Source organism: Dermacentor albipictus, unplaced genomic scaffold, assembly GCF_038994185.2.
Source record: "Dermacentor albipictus isolate Rhodes 1998 colony unplaced genomic scaffold, USDA_Dalb.pri_finalv2 scaffold_24, whole genome shotgun sequence".
Lineage (NCBI taxonomy): Eukaryota > Metazoa > Arthropoda > Arachnida > Ixodida > Ixodidae > Dermacentor > Dermacentor albipictus.
Genome location: NW_027225578.1, coordinates 4,329,372 through 4,346,883, shown reverse-complemented (window position 1 = coordinate 4,346,883; position 17,512 = coordinate 4,329,372). Strand labels below are relative to the sequence as shown.

At 47.0% G+C, this 17,512-nt stretch overlaps 1 protein-coding gene and 2 non-coding genes across 3 annotated transcripts in view; 2 read left to right on the top strand and 1 right to left on the bottom strand.

Moving 5' to 3' along the window:
* The window catches only part of LOC139052473 (uncharacterized), a 95,191-nt gene that overhangs the window by 34,619 nt on the left and 43,060 nt on the right, over positions 1-17,512 (bottom strand). The gene's annotated exons all lie outside the window — the stretch shown is intronic.
* TRNAK-UUU (transfer RNA lysine (anticodon UUU)) lies at positions 9,176-9,248 on the top strand. The gene has a single exon. It is a non-coding gene; the product is annotated as a tRNA-Lys (tRNA).
* TRNAK-UUU (transfer RNA lysine (anticodon UUU)) lies at positions 16,821-16,893 on the top strand. The gene has a single exon. It is a non-coding gene; the product is annotated as a tRNA-Lys (tRNA).

The following is a 17,512-nucleotide window of genomic DNA, read 5'->3' as shown; positions in this document are numbered from 1 at the left end:
CAAACGGTGAACCGACCATGTCGAGTGCGCGAAGTGACTCTTGGTGATCATCTTCTCGCACGCCATTACAGGGGACAGCCAAAATGTACGCCTGCAGTTGTGATAGCTCAGACTGGACTGTAGTCTTTCAAGGTTCATGTATCGACCCCTTCAGGATGCTTGGAGTGGCGGCGTCACAAGAACCAGTTACTTCAAAGCACGACAGTGCCTGCGAAAAACGTCGTTCAAGACAATGGGTTCTCCATGTGGTCACACAGCGACCCCGGATCGGGAATAGCACCTTACGTACCACGAGCTAGTGTTTTTTCTCCTTCACTACCGAGCTTTATTTACCGACGTCGCAGGCTGGCATTTCATGGGGCGACGAGGATCGACGCTACCCAATTCGAAATCGTCGACCACCTGATAGATTCCAAGCAGCAACGTGAACTTTGATAGTTCCATAATAAAAGCAGAGGAAGTATTGTGTCGGCGATAGCGCTCCTGATAAGCAGGCTGCTGTTTGTGTGTATGCGAGCTCAAGTGCTTATAAAGTCGTGCTATGTGCGCTAACCGCTGAATCCTGATGTAACCATGAGCCCGTAAGCTTCGGGCAATAAACACCGTTACATTAAATATATGACTCTGCCTAGGTACTACGGAGGAGTTTCTTAGCGCGTGTTGTATGCGTTTGTCCCTAGGCATGCCGGGAGAAGTCGCGTTGCGCGGTAGTGCTGAACATAGTGTCACGAGTTGGTGCCCACGTAATTATATTTATTCAATCGAGCTTTTTAATAGTTGAAACAACGTGTCATTATTTCGCATTATTGGCCGCACCCCCGGAACCCTAAAACGGCAACAGGGACACCAAAGCTAGAGCCCTGACTGGTCCTTGGGTCGGGGCTCACATAGGCCTGCGCGGCCCCAACCCACCTGTCGCCCACCTTCCAGCCTTGATCCCCCCGCTACCTTTTGGGTGTCCCGGAGAACCTGCACTGCCTGCTTCATTATAACCTCAGGTGCTGCGCTGAGGCCTCCATTTGCCGGCTACATGTGCCTTCCTGGAGCAGTGCTTGTAAAAATGCAATCTATCGTCGCGACAAAAAAGCGACCCGCGACTTATACAACACCAGTCAGAACCTTGCCCCTTCAGACGCAGCAATCACCAAATGCGGCGTCCGTGCCCACTACCTCACCTTGCGAGCAGCCAGCGGCGGAGGATAAACAAACTCGACCGCACTCTGCAATGCCGGCATGTCTAGGGGACAAACTCATGCAACACGGGCTAAGAAACCTCCTCCGTAGTGCCTAGGCAGAGTCACATATTCAAGGAGCAAAGGCCCCCTGATTTTCTGTCCCGTACCCGCTCATACTCGCGCCTGCGCAGAAACACCGGGCGCCGCGAAAAACGCCCACCCCGCTGTACCTACTAGCAATTGTAAAGATGAGGCCCCGGCAGTGCATACGGAAAACATATCCCCTGGGCGCTGAGGGTGGTCAGAGCTGACCCCCTATATTGGCTCTCGCCACAAGCCACTACCGCTAGCATGTCGGCACGCGGGACCGCGGTCTCCGACTTTGCCCACGAGATATAATTTTGTTGACGCTTTGAAGCTGGGCTGCCGCCATGGTGAACATGGTGCAGCAGTGGGCACTGATGCCCCTTCGGTGATAGGAGCGAGCATCACTTGTATTGTGGTGTATCCGAGGCACGTGAAGCAACTTGAAATGCTTTAAGAAACGCCTGTGCAATGTTGCACAAAGGTTGTGCGCAGACCTTTGACGACGCGATGCCTCGCTGCCGAAAGCCGCGTCGCTCCGTTTTCAGCGACGCTGAAAAAAATTGGAGGACGCTTAAGCTTCGCCTTCAAGAGTGGGACGCGACAGCGTTCCCGCAAACCCGCCAAGGGGTATAAGACAATGAGCTACGGCACAGCGATCACTTACGATGCGCCCCGCATCGGACTTAGCGCCCACCTATCACGCGGTGAGCGTCGAGCAACGCAGCGTTCGGCGCGGCAACGAAACGTGCGCCTGAGCGAACGGAACGAACCAAAGAACTCGGTGTCTCGGAGGGGAAACGATCTACGCCAGCCAAACGTCGTGATCGGCACGGGCAGAGAGATAGATAGTAATCTAAACCGGGAGCACGGCGAAGCGTCGTCAGGGGAGAGGGAGTCCCGCGACGCGCCTGGCAGCGGTCCCAATGCTCGCGCGGCGCGCCTCCTGTCGGGGCAGCGCCGTACATTGAGAGGAGGGGGTCTTCTGTGTTTGCCGCAAGATGGCTCTGCGTGTGCGGAAAGCGCAGAAGAAATGCAGCGGAAACGCACTTCGCAACTCGTGTAATTGTGACTTCTGTACGTTACATGTTCATAATTACCGATATACACCGCAGTATAACTTTACACGGCTCGTTTCGAAGGCAACACCGCATTCACTAGAGGCGCGTTTGCACCGCTTGGAAGCATCGAACTCGTGGCTGAGTGGTAGCGTCTCCGTCTCACACTCCGGAGACCCTGGTTCGATTCCCACCGGGCCAATCTTGGAAGTTGCTTTTTATTTATGAAGCGCCTGCCGTGATTTATCGCTCACGGTCAACGCCGCAAACGCCGACACCGACGCCGACGACACCGGCTTTTCTGCGACACGAGCTCCTTAACGCTATCGCGTTAAAAGCATTCATGCCGAAAGTGGACACGCGCACAGCGAGGAGGAAGATGACGGCGGCGGCATGATCATGGAGCCATGTGGTGAGAGAGCGTAAAGTTTATTTGAAAATCAATAAGATTTGAGTCCGGCGTCTATTTAGTGGGTCTGGGCACCCGCCACGCAAAGCCGGAAAAGTGGCAGCTGCCGTGGATGGACTACAATTTTCCGACAGTAACTATGGGAATGTCGTTGATCTACTCAAGTAGGAGTACGGACAATATGACGTGCTGGCAGAAATGCACATGAAAGAACTAATTTGAATACAGTGGCAAGCTGCAATGAACATGACGGTTTAAGAAAGCTGTCAACAAAGGTGCAAGTGCCCATACGTTGATTGGAATCCTTAGGATTGAAAAGTGAGGCCTATGCATCGATGTTGCTTCGGATCCTGAAAAGAGCTTTGCCAGTGGATCTGTACATTGGATTCCAGTTAAAAGAAAGAGAAGGGATCAGTAGACCCTCCGCGTAAGATCAGAATGCGGCAAGAAAATTACATCAAGAAAATCAAGAAATCATCAAAATCATCAAGAAAATTTTTTTAGGCGCTTGATGAAATACATGGAAGATCAGGTAGAGTGCAGAGAGGAATTGCCGGCAGAAAGGAGAGAAAGCTACGACAACAGAACTGAGAGTAGCAGCAGACAAGAATTGTTAATTTTCAAAGCACAGCTGCAAAGTTTTGCATATTTTGCGAGAATACTACTAATTATGCTGATGATTGTAGGAAAACGATGCCTTATCAAAACAAGAAAATGAAGCTCAAAGGCCAAATAGATGTTTGCGCTGTACCAGGCCTCGCCATACTGCTAAAATATGTAAGGCAAACATTGGGTGCAAGATATGTCAAAAATGGCATGCGACGTCTATGTGCAGAAGCAATGAACTGACAGCACAGGGTACAGCATCTACTCCTGGTGAAATTGAAAATCAGGAAGAGGAAACATCTGCTTGCCAGTTTACGAACCTCTCATCAAGTGTTTTTCTGCAGACTGCAGTTGCATTAGCGGAATGTAGAAGGCAGTCATGTTATTGTCGTGTTCCGTTGGATACTGGTAGCCAAAATCATTCATACTGAAAAGCCTATATAAGAAATTTGGCTGTAAAGTTCAAGGAAAAGAAAGACTCACGATAGGTTTAGTCGGATGAGGTCAAAATGAAAGAGTCATGAATTCGGTTGAAGTTAAACTGAAGAGTGCCCACAGTAGCGAAGAAGTGTCATTTAAAGCACTGGAAGTAGACATAATTAATAGACAAGCTCTAGATTGTCAGCAAATTCTGCCTGTCACAAATTGGTAGGCGAGAATAAAAAGTCTCGAAACACCAGGGGGCCCTTGGTATCTCGAAAGTCCACATCCGCCGCTCCTTTGCGTTCAGGGAAGTGTCGAATGCCTAATTTGGATTCCTCAGAAGAATTGGTAAAGAGGGGCTCGCAACTGGCCGAAGGCTCTGACTCGCGGCGCCTTCCTTCATTTCCAGGCCTCAACGCAAAAGTTGAAGTAGCTGTCAACAGGCCTGATGTTGTCGGCTTAGTCAACAGGCCGGACGTCGTTCGTCTGCGTTCTACCTGTTTCTTACTAGAGTCAGTAACAGGACTTGTTCGAGACACTGTGAACAAAGGTTTCGCCAGTGCGAAAGCTAACATTCTAAGCGCAGGCGACCCGCTCAGGTCAACTGTTGCTGCGGATGTCGTGGAAGATAACGACGTAAAGAGGAAGAAATGACGGTGAACCAAGGAAATACCGTTTTGAGCGGCGCACGCACTCCTAGATCCTTCTGAAACCTGGCCAAGGTCATTGAAGTATATTCTGGAGTCGACGCGAAGCCGCGCTCCTGTCGCCTAAAAATAAAAAGAAGACTCGTTCGGAGACCTGCACAACATCTTTGCTCACTTGAACGCTGTTTCCAACGATGAGAAGAAACCTTTTAGGCGCCGGAAGCTGTTGAAACTCATGGGAGCGGACAAGGCGAGAAAGAAGAAGACGGCGGGCTCCAAAGGCGCGCGCGCTAAAGAAAAATAAAAAAAAGAAGAATCTTGAATTCGTTCGCATCGAACGCAGCTGTCTCGCCTCGTTTCTATGACAGTTGCAGTTCAGAGTGCGTATTTCCGAGGACGCTAGTATAGGATCAGGTAAAACTTAATGCCGCATACGTTACGCGGAGCGCGTACTGCTCCAAAATATTTCGACGCCCCACAGAGTGACTGAGTGGAATGCCTCGAGGAATGAGAAGCTCGCATATATTTGCAGATGTACTTCCATAAGCCTTCAAAACATGCTTGAAACCTTAAGCACTTTTCTGCTGCCGCGCGTGCGGCTTAACTCTGACACCCCATTCTACGTGCGATATGATTTTCTTATACCCACTATGCGTGAAATAAAAGCGCGTGGCCAAGACGTAATTGTCTCGTCTCTTATTGGAATGTAGAGTAGATAAAGAGTGAAACTCTACTAAAACACCGAGCTTGCTACTATTCTTTGGTTATGATAAAAGAAAACGGTAATTTCTGATGGCATCAACGCGTGGCACTAGTGCAATGCGGCGAAGTATTAGGTGTATTGCATTGAAGCGAGTAGAATTTTCGCACATATGCATTGTAAGCAACGCGTTATTATAAAAACTGTAAAGCTCACTCGGCCACGCTTGTAGCATTTATTGTTATCTCAGGTGCTCACCTGAGGCCTCCGTGCTGAAGCATAGTGTGCTGCAATGAAGCGAAGACAGAATTTCTTATAAAGACTGAAAACCCCACTGGGCGACCACTGTAGCCTTTATTATTATTATCTCAGGTGCGGACCTGAGGCTTTCGGCTGCCGGTTTTATTTTTCCTTTAGCTTGCTATACAATGTCACCGCAGTACATGTAAGTATGCTGGAGAAGATTTATAAAGCACATTCACCATCATGAAATGAGTTTCTTTTTGTACGTCTTTTTATATTTCTTTTTATACTCTATATTGTGAAGTAGGCTTGATGGCAAAATAACAACATGCAAGTCTACTATTGCTCATGAGGACAACGCTCTCCAACGTTATACGTTTGGATGAAAGCATTATCATTTCATATCATTTCATATCAAATGATTATCATATGATTCAGCATGTCTTGAGAATTAATAGCAAATTGAGAAGTCTTTCCCTGTCAGTACACTGTTTTTTCTAGGCTACCTGAGTGATCTCTGAGTTAGGAGTAATATGCTACCATCAAGTGGATAACCTCTCCACTTGCTTTGTTTTGTCAGGTTCTTTCTCTGAGCTCTCGTTAGCGTACCAGATGTGGGTGAAGTATTTTCGCTTGTGCTCGTAATTGCAAGGCATTATAGAATCATCGATACTTTTTTTTTTCGAAATATATATCTTGTTTGGATAAGCATTGGTTTAAAAAAAATTGTCTAAATGCCAATAAAACCAATGCATGTTCCTATATTTACAAGACGAGGAATGATTTCTGAAAACTACACTGCTGTTTCTGCGTCGATTTCATGGACGCTTTTTTGCGTCATTTGTGATCTGGTAGGTATTGTTTTTGTTTTCTTAAAGGGAAGGAAGTGGGTTATAAGTATTTCATGATGGTGAATGTGCTTTAAAAAGCTTAACCACAGTACTTGTATATACTGTGGCGAAAATGTACAGCAAGCGAAAAGAAAAATAATACTGGCCGACGGTTCTGAGATAGACGGTTCTGAATCAAGCAAGCAAGGAAGGAAGCAAGCAAGCAAGCAAGCAAGCAAGCAAGCAAGCAAGCAAGCAAGCAAACCAAAGCAAGCAAGCAAGCAAGCAAGCAAGCAAGCAAGCAAGCAAGCAAGCAAGCAAGCAAGCAAAGCAAAGCAAAGCAAGCAAGCAAGGCAAGCAAGGCAAGCAAAGCAAGCAAGCAAAGCAAAAGTAACTAGGTAGGTAGGTAGGTAGATAAGTAAGTAAGTAAAGCAAAGTAAGTGGTCCTGATACCTATTCAATTAGGGCAGGCGTTTGTCACCGCCACAGGAGATGTAGAGAGAAAATGAAAGTAAGGCGTAGAAAGTAAGAAGAGCAAGAACATAAAACACAGTTTCGTCACAGTCACAGTCTGTGTTGCCGGCTGGTGTGTCTGGTTCGCTGCATTCCAGGCTCCAGTCGCCTCGGATTTCACCAAAGCCACGACGACCCAATCCACCAGCTATGCCGGTTCAAGTCATCGCGTCCCAGCCGCGTCGCTGCCTGGTGAGTTCGTGATCTGGCGTAGTAGCTCGTGTAGTTGTGGTGGTCGGCGGCCGGCTCGCTGTCGGGGTTCACTGTTGCATCGTCCGGCTCTAGCCGGACGATGTGTGCCTCGGGTTTTCCTGCAAGATGTTCGGCTCGCCTGCCCAGTCGGTCCTACTGTTACAGCCGGGTCTTCGTAGCCTCGGCACGTGCAGCTTGGTCCTCGTCGGTGAGACCAGTCAGCGCCAGGCTCTCGGCGATGCAACTTGAATTCACCAGAATGATTGTGCTGAATTGATCTTTCGTGTCCAAGGCATCCATTTTTGTAGAATCATGTTGGGCCGGGGAGATTCGTGTTGCAGGCGCGCGCTTACAATAAATAAATAAATAAATAAATAAATAAATAAATAAATAAATAAATAAATAAATAAATAAATAAATAAATAAATAAATAAATTAATTAATGGCATAATATGTCGTGACAACGGAATCTCATGTGTAATATAACCAGTTCGGCTGCTATGCCAGAGGGTCACAGGGTGCGGGATAAATCCCAGCGGTACCGATCTAATTTCGATGGCGGCTAAATGCAAAGATGCCCGAGTATACCATGTATTGGGTGCGCGTTAATGTACCCCAGCTGGATAAAATTAATTCGGAATTCCTTGCTACGGCGCGCCTCAGAATCATATCGTGGTTTTGACACGTAAAAACACAATCATTTTTTTTCGCGTTTCTCCTGGTTCGTTCTTTTCGGGAGAACAGCATGAATTTCGCGCAAGTGGACTGAAGTACTCTGCGCACCCTGGTACAAGGGTGACTTGGGAATATGGCTTTTCTAACGTGCACTAATCAATTCACACAAAAGCTGATCTAGTGCATAAATGGGAAGAGCGACGTTGAAGGTCGCCTCGAGGAATTGTCTACGAGAGAGCTGCCGCGTGAACTTAATTTCTTCTCAATGGGACCTCACTGTCTGCTCGATGTTCTTTCCCACGTTCCATCACGCCACATGGCCACCACAAAGAGTGGAAGTCGTTCCTGCTCATATTTGACGTAGCATTTCACATCACCTGTTGAGCATGAGGACCAGCAACTTTTCCCGAAGTCCCTGGCCTTCACTCATTTAACGCGTTATCGGTTTTTGAAATATTAAAGTACTCTGTTTGCAGTATAGACTGCGTGGCAGAGCGCGCTCTTCGAAACGAGCGCTAATTACAGGACCTCTCCGTTGTCACGATACAGCTTATTGAAAAACAAAGCTGTGCTGCCACCGTGCGGCTAGCAGGACCACGCAAAACTAAGGCAACACTGTGCAGCGGCACACCAGGAAATATTTTAAGTAAGCGACGAGCCAAAGCCGAGGGCAGATGCAGTGATGTGCACGAAGAACAACAAGCCACAGCGGTTCCCTTCGTCGACTATACCGTTGCGGGCTGGCGTCTGCCGGCTGGTGTGAAGCCTGCGGCAGCCGCTCGTAAAACTTATTCGGTGAACCAACTTATGTGTGTGTTCCTACAGAATGGTGCCCATTTAATGTTATGTGATGGTGGCGCTCTTCAGTGCATGGCTAAAGCTTCCCCAAACGGCCGCAGTCATTGAGAAGATCAACTATTCCTTGAAAAAATATGCCTTCAAATCCAAGGCACACGTTTTACAGCGAAGCTGTCTATGGCTACGATGCCGGGATCTTTTCGCGTTCATCACGTCGACAGGAAACCCAGTGGGCCGATCCCGGCGGCAGAGTATAGTGTCAGGAACAAAATGCTTTGATTGAACTTTGGCCAAAAACACTTCTTAAATAGCGACAGAAATATTTGTCTGTACATAGTGGCCACAACGCTCTTATAGCAGTAATTTCAAAGTAATAAATAAAATAAAGATTTTGTAAACTGCATTGAAACGTGTGTTTGTGTCATGGATCACTTTGAAGAGCAATGTGCCTAATGGTATCATGGGATCAGTATTTGATAAGTTGGCATATGTGCAACTTATCGGTGATAGTATCGGAGGTGTATCGGAGGTGTATCGGAGGTGCAGCTTCGCTGACCAGCTGCCTTCACAGGATTGGATCGACGGCGACTTTTTTTAGATTAAGGAAATCGTTCAACAGCAACCTGCTCTTCTCGTAGGGGCTGATATCGTTGCCTCGCAAATGCCGTTGTAGTTTCTAAACATATGTTTAAACGGAGTGCTGCGCTTTTGACAGCTTGTTCACTACTGCTTGAATCAATATTTCAATGCAATAAAAATTTTAAATGCGGATGTTTGTGAATAGAAGAAGCTGAGCCTTTGTTCGCCCGGAAAAAAAAAAAAGCCCGGATAGCTCAGTCGGTAGAGCGTTAGGCTTTTAACCTAACGGTCCGGGGTTCGAGCCCCCGTTCGGGCGGTTCTTTTTTTTTCACTTTTTTTTACATCACGGTTCGCGAGCAATAATTGAAATTGTGTGAATTAACATCTTGAATCTACACTGAGGGTTTGGCCGAAGCTTTCAATGTGAAAGACCACCGCTGCGTGGTTATTGACCCGACCAACCAAGGTGTCAGGCTGAAGCTGTTTTGGCTGCTTCACGGCGTGCAAGACGACGACGTGCGAGTGGCATTAGCAGCGTTCGGAAAAGTGACCGAAATAACCCGCGATAAGTGGAAGGTTAAAGGCTGCGTCGACAAGGCTTCAACAACACGGTCGGTTACACTGAAACTGAAGGTGGGTGTTACCATTGAGGGCTTGTCCCATCAGTTGCTTGTTGGTGAGGACGTCGCTCTCGTCCATGCTCCTGGTAGGGCTCCGCTCTGCCTTCGGTGCCGTGGAAAAGGACATATACGCCGTGAGTGTTGGGTGCCACGCTGCGGGCTATGCCGGCGTTTCGGCCACGATGAGAGCCAGTGCGTGCGTAGCTACGCTAATGTTACGGGCCAGGCACGAAGTGATGAAGCGGAGGAACACATCATGGATGAAGCAAACGCGGTCGAAGTAACCCGCGGAAGTGGGGGAGATGATCCTACCAAGGAGTCAACATCCAAGGAAACCGCACCCGCTCCCCTTGCAGATACCAGCCAAGTCGGTAAGGGCCAAACCCAGCCGGCCGTCGCATTAAAGCCAGCGTTATTTCCGGAAAACGCGGATAGCGTGAATGCTGTAAGCCTGGTTACAACTGGGCCGCAGGGCGACAACCAGGAAGAGGCCGATGCCGAGATGCCCGCAGCGTCAAGTGTACCAGTGAATCGGGCTCACAAGGATTGGGATAATCAGGAACCGAGATCGGTCGGTGAACGCGGCGAGGAGCCTCCGCCGAATGCACCTTCAACGCGCCGCGGATCGTTCAAGCCCAAACCGCAATTGCCACCGGAACGCAGTACTGCGTCTGCTCTCCCTCCGCCTTAGCGGAGGCTTCTTTTGCCACAACGGTAGAAGCCCGGTCTTTGATCGGGTCAGTACTAAGCTCAAACGCCTTAATGGATATGGATTCACCCTGTTTGATGTGTGAGCAGACTGATCGGCGTCTCCCATTTCCTTAGATGGCTACCAACCTCACGTCCAGCCTACGTGTGGCTACGCTTAATGTAAGGGGCCTGTCTGCGCGTAGAAGGCAACTGCAACTGAACCGCCTTCTACTAGAAAACGATAGGGATTTGCTCGCGGTTCAGGAAACTAAAATTGAAGACGAAGAAGAAACAGACAGAATGGTAGCGGTCTATCGTAGCAGATACAGCGTTTGCGTATGTCATGCTGTTGGAAGAGCGGGTGGATGCGTTATTTTTTTAAGTAATGGTATTGGGGCTGTTGATACTGTGTTCTCGCGTGAAAGTGGGCGTCTTGTAATGTGTGGTCTTGAATCGGACGGTGTGGCTTGGAGAGCTCTGTGTGTATACGCTCCGAATGCGATTGCTGAAAGGGACAGTTTCTTCTGACAGGTCAAGCCTGTCCTGCTTACTGAAAGGCGGGTGATCTTGTTTGGTGACTTCAATTGCGTCTGTAGACCAGAGGATAGGACAACAAACCGTTCCTTTCGGGACCGGAGCGCCGAGTTACTTTCAGAAATTGTAAGTGAGCATGACCTTGAAGATGTAGGCTTGATATCGACGCATGAAGGCCAGGCAATGTACACTAACTTTCAGGGAGGCAGTCATGCTAGATTGGACCGTATATATGTTCCTGTCGAATGTTCGCTGTTATTCTCTGACTACCAGACGATCTGTGTCTCTTTTAGTGACCACTGCCTAATCATGGTTACAATCGGTACGAAGAGAATAGCTGCGAAATTTAATCGGGACTTGTGGAAGTTTAACGATAAATTACTGGAAGATGAGTACGTGACTAAAGTAAAGAGAGAGAGAGAGAGAGACAAAGAGGAGGAGAGACAGGGAGGTTAGCCAGTGTATGTACCGGCTGGCTACCCTGTGGTGGGGAAAGGGGTAAAGGGAATAAAAGGAGAAAGAAGAAGAGGAGAAAAAAAAGGAAATTCACGCACTAACACGATACTACGCGATACAACACTCAAAGGCGATCGCACAATTCGCACGTCTTTAAAAACTTCAGCAAAGCCCTTAAGGCCTTGAGTGCCGAAGCCCGTCTGGACCAGTGTCCTAGAGCTTTCTCCTCTGTAAAGGGGCGATTGTCCAGTTTTTCGAGCGCGGTTACGAGCACTGTTCTTGGCACTTTGTAGCTGGGACAGTCACAAAGGAGGTGCTCAATCGTCTCCTCGCAGCCGCAGGTGCCGCAAGTAGGGCTGTCAGCCATTCCAATGCGGAATGAATAGGAGTTCGTGAATGCCACGCCGAGCCACAGGCGGCACAGAAGTGTTGCTTCCGCTCGTGGTAACCCTGGTGGTAGGCGGAGTTGCAGACAGGGATCCAATCTGTGGAGGCGTTCGTTCGTGAAATCATTGGTGTTCCACAGATTCTGCGTAAGCTCGCGGGCGAGGGAGCGAAGACTTGTGGCTGCGTCTGTTCGTGAAAGTGGTAGTGGTACAACGTGGATGCATATCCACGTTGCATATCAGGCACTTCGCGCGACTTCCATCGCATCAACTCGCCTCCCTTCCTGCCGCTCGACCTCGTTCAGCGTTAAGCAGGATTATTGCTGCCAACCACGGAACTTTACCATCAAACTTCATGCCTCCAGCACGACAATCTCTACCGCTGTGGTGCCTCCATCCACTCCAGGCTCTTCTTGATATTCCCGGTATCAAAAAGAAAACGGAGATGTCATCTTTCGCCCTCAAACAAACCATGCTTTCATTCCTACATGACAAACACAAAGAACGCATCCACGTTTACACGGATTGTTCTGTCTGCTCTAATAGTTCAGCTGGAGCAGTGGTAATTCTCGCACAGTCTGTCACCCTCAAGTTCAAGACGTCTCACGTAATATCATCGACGGCTACAGAACTCGCAGCTATCCGTGCTGCTTTAGAGTTTATTTGTCCCAAATCGTCACAGTCATGGTCCCTCTTATGTTACTCGAAGGCAGCTCTCCAGTGTCTGATGTCCCCTTTCAACCACGGACCAAATATGCAACTAGTGGCAGACATCCGACTACTCCAGCATCACGCAATCAACAAGGGGCACAACGTCATCTACCAGTGGATACCGGGTCACTGCGGAATTTCGGGCAATCATCATGCGGATGATGCCGCCCGATCGGCCCACGATGGTGACTAAAGTCAAGGATTATATAGCGAACATGCTGCGAAGTAACTCCGGAAGTGTTATATAAATATGGGAGCAGTTCAAATGTGATATTAAAATAGCCGCTATTGATAGACCATGTGCGCTTCGGCGAAAAGGAAAACAACGAGTTAAGGAGCTGCAGAGTGCCCTAGATTTTTGCTAAGTATGGAGTGCTACGAGCCGGGATTGTTCACAAAAGAAATTAAAGAGGCCAAAACTAAGCTCGAGGCAATAGACGGAGAAATGTACCGTGGTGCAGTGATAAGGGCGCGTAACGAAAAAGTGTGGTCTGGAGAGACGCCCACCAAACACGCGCTCAGTGATGAAAAAAGGTACGCTCTGTCAAAAGGGATAACATAAATATGCTATCAAAACGAAATCACTAATCGAATAGAAATAATCAAGCAGGCATTCGTCGAACATTACACAGACATATTCAGCCTTAATACACCGAACACTGACTACTTCAGAACTTCAGAACAGAATACCTATCGCTGATGCCGAGATTAAAGGACGACCTTGTGCACGCTCTAGAAGCCAGTAATACGGCTGAGCGAATTGAATCAGCGATTCTGGAGCTTAGTTCAAACAAGTCTCATGGGCCAGATGGTCTCGGTGCCTTTAGAACAGAAATGGCAGTCGCCCTTGAAAGGCTGATTAGCGAATTCTATGAAATATGAAAGCAAGTCCTCCATCCTTCCGACCGTCCCACGTAGTACTAACTCCTAAAACGAATGATCCGATTAAGTTACAGTCTGTTGAATCATACCGTCCCATCAGTCTAACAAACGTGGGCTATAAGATATTCATGAAGATTTTAGCTCGACGCCTTCAAAGTGTTATTACATCACTTGTAGGGCCACCTCAGACATGCGGCATAAAAGGCAGGACAATCTTTACCAATGTTCATACAGCTAGAACTGTCCTTGAATGCTGTGCCGGAATGTATGGGCGCGTGGCCATGTTGCAATTAGATCTGTACAAGGCGTTCGATAAAGCCGTACTCGAAGTTCTCTTCTCGGTCCTAGACCATATCGATGTTGGAACCGTTATTACAGAAGGTGTTAAAATGATGTACAATGGTTGTATAGCGAAGCTGATAATTAATGGGCAGTTAAGTGATGGTATTCCTGTGCAGTCGTCTGTGAGACAATGCTGCCCTTTATCCCCCCTGCTTTTCGCTCTATACCTCGAGCCCTTTTCTTTGCGGCTGCTGAAGAGCCCAAACACCCAGGATTACAATTTTCATAAAACTGAAGTTCGAGTCTCAGCATATGCTGATGATGTAGCAGTATTTTGTAAGGACCATGACAGTGTTAAAGCAGTTGTACAAGAGGCTGTAAAATTTTGTACTGCAAGTGGAAGTGTTATTAACTGGAACAAGTGTGTTGGTTTTTGGCATGGGAATTAGCAATACAAGCCTGAGACGTTTTGTAACATGCAGTGTGCGGTAACTCCAGGCACCTACCTAGGTGTCCCCCTCAAAAATTATCGAGATAGCAAAGAATATTGGGACAATGAAGTAGTGCGAGTGAAAACCCAGACCGGCAAATGGGGAGGGCATAAATTTTCAATGTTTGCAAGAGCCACCGTGTGTAATTTGTTTTAGTTGCTCAAATCTTTTATGTGATGCAAGCGTTATGTCTGACGAGGATGTCTGTGCAAAAGCTGCATAGAGTATTTGCGATGTTTATGTGGGCCTCAACATGGGAACGTACAAGCCGCAGTAATCTGTTCCATAGTGTATTGAATGGTGGGCTGGGTTTGTCGCATTTGTTCCTCAAACAGATTGTAAGCAGGTTTCTTTTTTGTGCGTGATCAAAAGATGTTTTTCTGAGAACAATGATTCAAGCTCGACTGCGCGATTCATTACCTGATTATGTAGTGTCGTCCATGCATAAGGAGCCAATGCCTTTAAGTGCTTTTTTGCGTGAAGTGGTCGCGTTATTCCAAATACTAAAAGCAAAATTTTCTAGTGAATATATGGCCGCTGTTACTAGTAAGAAGTTGTAAAAAGATCTTGTGGATGTATTCTTGTCTGTACCTTTGTATAGTACAGTATTTGTTTTAGGTTCAGAACGAGATGTTCCTAAGAGAGTTAAACGAATGCCGGTAAGAGCTTCTGTTAAATCTGTTTTTTCAACTACATACAGGCACTCTCCCAGTGAAACCGTGGCTGCAAAGCCAAGGCATTTTTGTACCTTGATCTGTGAATTGCTTTATATGCAAAAAACCGGAGACGATTGAGCATATCTTTTTGGACTGCCATGACGCAGTGTTTTTGTGGGATATTCTAAAACGTAGCTTTAAAAAGGAATTGCCGTTAAGTGCTTTCGGGATACGCTTCCTGCCATGCGCGGAACCAGAGGGAGTGCCTGTTGATGTGTTAATGCTTCTGTGCATGCACAGCGTGTGGCGAACGCGTATGGATATTAGGCATGAGCGCACTGTTCAGGCCCCAGCACATGAATACTTCATTGAAAGTGTGTTATATATACGCGAATTTTTCTGCGCACAGAGTGATCCTCCTGTATGGTTAAGTGCTTTGGAGAAAGTGACTAGCCTACATCGTTCTTATCACACCACACTGGTCCGGCATTGACTAGTTCTTTTTTTATGGCCATGTAATATTCACGTTGTACTTTCCTTTGACAAGCCGGTAATAATAAAGTAATTAAGGAAAGCCCGGATAGTTCAGGTATACGCGGACGGCAGTGCAAGGCTCATAAGGGATGCCCGGCCTCGCCCTTGCTTTTCGCCATATTTCTAGAGCCATTCTGTTTAAAGGTGTTGCACAACGAGAAGATCAATGGATTCCGACTGCATATGCACGAAGTTAAAATCCTGTCATATGCTGATGACATAGCAATTTTTTGTGGCGATCAAGACAGCATTGTTGAGGCAGTCAAAGATGCAAAACTGTTTTGTATTCTTACTGGTAGTGCCATAAGCTGGCAGAAAAGCATCGGTTTTTGGCACGGAGAATGGGAAAGTACGCCTGCTTATGTGCAAAATATCAAATTCATCCAGAATCCCTCTCGATATCTAGGAGTTCCATTGGAACACTACCGCGATGCAAAAACGCATTGGGTAGGTGAAATAGAACGGGTCAAAGCACAGACGGTGAAGTGGGGTGGTCACAACCTGTCTATGTTCGGACGTGCAACAGTGTGAAATTTGTTTCTGGTAGCAAAGGTGTTCTACCTACTGCAAGTCTTATGTATGTCCAGAGTATGCGTGCGGAAGTTGCACCGAATTTTTGCTGTTTATATATGGGGATCGTCATGGGAGCGAACAACTCGTTTAAATTTGTTCCATCCCATGCGCAAAGGAGGCTTGGGCCTATCTCATTTATTTCTAAAGCAGGTAGTTACAAGATTTTGCTTTTTACGAGACCGAAGAGATGGCTTTTTGTGGTCCGTAATTCAATGGCGATTGTGTGATGCGTTGCCCGATTGCATTGCGAAGTCACATGCTGGACCTAAGGAAGCGATCAAAGGCTTCTGGTCAGAGGTGGTGAATGCTTATCGCCTCCGCAGTGCACATTTTCTCGCAGATTACTTGCATACTACAGAACGAAAGCGATTGTATAATGACCTATTAGATATTATGTGCCCAGTGCCTGTGTACCGAGCTCTGTATAACTTAGGACGCGAGAAGGACGTACTGAACCGGGTGAAAAAGATGCCTGTGAAGTCGACCACTAAATCATTTTTTTTTGTCTGCACACTGGTACGCTCCCTGTCAAGCCGTGGCTCCAAGAGAAAGGATTCTTCCTTCCTTGGGGCGTTAACTGCAACATTTGCCAAAAGCCTGAAACAATAGAGCACATATTCCTAGACTGCTGGGATTCAGTATTTCTGTGGGACGTTCCCCAGCGAACAATTAAGAAGGAGTTGCCGTTGACCACTTTTGGTATTAAGTTCTTGCCGGTGACTGACATAGAGGGCGTGCCATGTGATATGGTGATGCTCCTCTGTATGCACAGCGTGTGGAAGACTAGGATGGCTGCAAGAAATGAGGAGCTGAATCGAAGACCACCAAGGGACTATTTCATTGACAATATTATTTATGTGCGTGAAGTCTTAAAAACCCAAACAGAGCCACCGCACTGGCTACCTATCCTTGATCAGCTAGTGACGATCAAGCTTTGTTAACTAAGCTCCACATTTAAATGCGAAGCGGTTCCCTTTTTTGACATCACTGCATATGTTGAACTCAGAGATTGAATTCCTGCTTTGTATATCCTATATGTACAGTTCTCAAAACAGGAAATAAAGAAAAAAAAAGCCCGGATAGCTCAGTCGGTAGAGCGTTAGGCTTTTAACCTAACGGTCCGGGGTTCGAGCCCCCGTTCGGGCGATTCTTTTCAGTGTTTTTTTTACATATTTACAGCAATAATTTAAATTGTGTGAATTAACATATTGAATCTGCACTGAGGGTTAGGAGGAACGGCGCGGTGGAGAGCGCTGGATTATTTTGACCAATCGGGATTCTTTAACATGAACCCAAAGTACGGAGCACGAGTGTTTTCTTTTTTTAGTGAAGCGTTTAGCTAAATACCCTACAAGTAACGGCGATGCGTACAAATGTGTTTACTTTAATCCTATACAACGTGCTTATTCAACACAAAGGTCACAAATTTATTGTCTTCCAACTTTTACGTTCGTGCACTACACCGGTGGCAAGCTATTACGATATTTTTAATACAAACTCTAAATCAGACAAATGCACCATGTGACACGTATGTACGCAGTGTGTCACAATTACCACGACGATGCATGATGCTTATCGAGCGATGAATGGGGAGGAGAGGTGTACGCATAAAAAAATGCGACACATGTCATGCAACATCTAAAGATTTTTTACCACTTGTGTCGCAGTGTGACATATCCATTCTGAAGGACTGGCCAAGGGCGGACTCACACTCAATGGCACATACTGAGTGGCTAAATCAGAGGAGATAAAGTCAATAAATGAA